The sequence below is a fragment of the Sciurus carolinensis genome, chromosome X (assembly GCF_902686445.1).
Source record: "Sciurus carolinensis chromosome X, mSciCar1.2, whole genome shotgun sequence".
Classification (NCBI taxonomy): domain Eukaryota; kingdom Metazoa; phylum Chordata; class Mammalia; order Rodentia; family Sciuridae; genus Sciurus; species Sciurus carolinensis.
In genome coordinates this window covers 100,352,824-100,355,622 of record NC_062232.1, presented here as the reverse complement: position 1 = coordinate 100,355,622, position 2,799 = coordinate 100,352,824, and the positions used below count along the sequence as shown (strand labels likewise).

The 2,799-nt window shown below is 39.5% G+C and overlaps 1 non-coding gene across 1 annotated transcript; it reads right to left on the bottom strand.

Annotated features, from left to right (window-relative positions):
• Nucleotides 1–742: 742 nt before the first annotated feature.
• Trnaa-cgc (transfer RNA alanine (anticodon CGC)) lies at nt 743–816 on the bottom strand. Its single transcript has one exon. It is a non-coding gene; the product is annotated as a tRNA-Ala (tRNA).
• Between the last annotated feature and the right edge of the window lie 1,983 nt (nt 817–2,799).

Here is a 2,799-nt window from a genome sequence, read left to right as displayed (position 1 = left end):
CCCCTTCTACAGGTGGGGTATGACATAGGGCCTAGGTTTGGTTTCATCCTGTAGTAAGAAGATGTGGTGACCATGGCATGCTTGTGGGGTACTGTTTTTATGACCAGTGTGCAGTGAGCATCTCAGTATGAAGGGCAATGGGCTCAAGGGCCTAATATACCTTTATTTAAAGGAAAGTTCAGTATGTAATCAGCAGTTGCTTCTCTAAAGACATACAGTATAGTGCTAGGGAGGGTGGTTTTTGCATCAAAAGCCCATAGTCAACTTATGGCCATTGTGAGGCATGAGAGGCAGTTACTAAAGCCTCTATCATGAAAAGAGTCTGATAGAGGAGAACTAAAGGGAAGGGCTGTTGTATTGCAATTTTTAAAAAATATTTTGTTTTAGTTGTAGGCGGACACAATACTCCTATTTTATTTTTATGTGGTGCTGAGGATTGAACCCAGGGCCTCGCGCATGCTAGGTGAGCACTCCACCATCGAGTCACAACCCCAGCCCCTGTATTGCAATTTGAATAGAATCTAGAGCATTTTGTTGGCGGAAGGCCTATTGGGGTGGATTTATTTGCAAATACCTGTACAAGTGGGCTTAAATGAAATTTATATAGGAGAAATATGTTGCTTCCTGAAACTAAAAGGCTTAAAAGATATTGGACTTATCCTAACATTATAGGGTCTGAGAATATTGAAAGCTATTTATTTATTTATTTATTTATTTATTTATTTATTTATTTATTTATTTTTTGCAGTACTGGGGATTGAACCCAGGGCCTTGTGCTTGCGAGGCAAATACTCTACCAACTGAGCTATATCCCCAGCCCAAAAGCCATTTTTTGACAATGTCAAATATAGAGCAAACCTTGGTCTGCCAAATAATTTTCAAGAATTTAGAGAGTTGAGGTCTTGTTCTATGTTTGAGGCAACAGTCTATCTACTTTTTGAGTTCCTTTGTACTTCTGTGTTCTGAAATGAGAATATCAAATGAATACCCTCAAAAGAGGATGCCATGAATATGCTTTCTGTTATGGTTTGGATGTGAGGTGTCCCCAAAAGATCATGTGAAAAACAATGCAGGAACATTCAGAGGTGAAATGATTGGGTTATGAAAGCCTTAACCCAATCAGCGAATTAACCCCCTGATAGGGATTAACCAAGTGGCAACTGAAGATGGATAGGGTGTGACTGGAGGAGGTGGGTCCCTGGGGGGATACCCTTGGGGTATATATTTTGTATTTGGTGTGTAGAGTCTCTCTCTCTCTCTGCTTCCTGATCATCATGTGAGCCACTTCTCTCCATCACACTCTTTTGCCTTGATGTTCTGCCTCACCTGGAGCCCAGAGGAATGAAGCAGGCCTTCTATGGATTGAGACCTCTGAAACCGTGAGCTCCAAAATTAACTTTTCCTCTACAATTGTTCTTATTGGGTCTTTTAGTCACAGCAGTGAAAAAACTGACTAAAACAGAAATTGGTACCAAGAAGTGGGGTTGTTGGCTGTGACTAACATGACCATGTGGTTCATAAGCTTTTTGGAATTGGTGGGAGGACTTTGGAGATATGTAGCAGTGCAAGCTGGAAATGCTTTAGGTTGTTGTAAGCAGAGTTTAATGGCCAGTTCTGGTGGGAGGTCAGAAGCCCAGAATGTCAATAGGACTGTGAACAGTGAAGACAGAGCTCAAGAGGGTGTGGAGGAAAAGGGGGACACTATTGGTAACTGGACTAGAGGCCATTCCTGTTATGTTCTGACTGAGAAGTTATCTGCATTTCACCCATGTCCTGAGACTTTCTGTGAGACTGATTTTAAAAGCGACGCACTGTTTAATCTGGTAGAAGAAATTTCTAGGCAGCATAGCATTCAGGAAGTGGCATCATGGCAGAAGAGTGTGGTGGAGGGAAGAAGCTCACGTGATGATCAGAAAGGAGAGAGAGAGAGAGAGAGAGAGAGAGAGAGAGAGAGACTCCACTCATCCACTCACCAGATACAAAATATGAGTTTGCTTATAAATTGCTGAGCCTGGCCTCAAGCTTGCAAACCTACTGCCTCAGTTTCCCAAGTCACAGGGATTACAGACATGACTCACTGTGCCTGACTGCTTGTGTTCTATTTTATGTTCAGTAACTCTACTAAAATTTTAGGGATTGTGTTGTTCAAATTTAGAAGGATTCCTCAGGTATTATTCTAATTTGAACCCAAGTATTGGTTAAGGTCGTGAAGGTTTCTCAATTGTTGCATTTTAGCAGATATTAATGTTAATTTAGAAATTACATTATAGAGATGCAAAAGCAATTCAGCATATTTATCTTTCTATTTTATAAATTTTTCTGTGTTTCCAATTGAATCAAATTGTAGGTCTCTGTTTCAGCATTTTTTCCTCCTCTGTATCCAGATTTCTCCTTTTCTCCCTCCTTGCTTCCTTCCTTCCTTGCCTTCCTTTCTGCCTGCCTTTCTGTCATTCTCTTTTCTTTCCTTTTTTGTGATTACTAAATATACTCTGGGAAGTTTCTTTTTTTTCACTATTTTTTTAAGTTTTAAAATTTGTTCTAATTAGTTATGCATGATGGTAGAATTCATTTATGCATTTTGATAAATCATACATAAATGGAGTATAATTTATCAGTTTTCCTTTTTTAAAATACTTTTTTAGTTGTAAATGGACACAATACCTTTATTTTATTTATTTATGTTGTGCTGAGAATCAAACCCAGTGCTTCACACATGTGAGGCAAGTGGTCTGCCACTGTGCTTCAACCTCAGCCTGAAGGCTCTCTTTTTTTTAGTTTTTGTGGTACTGGGAATTGAAC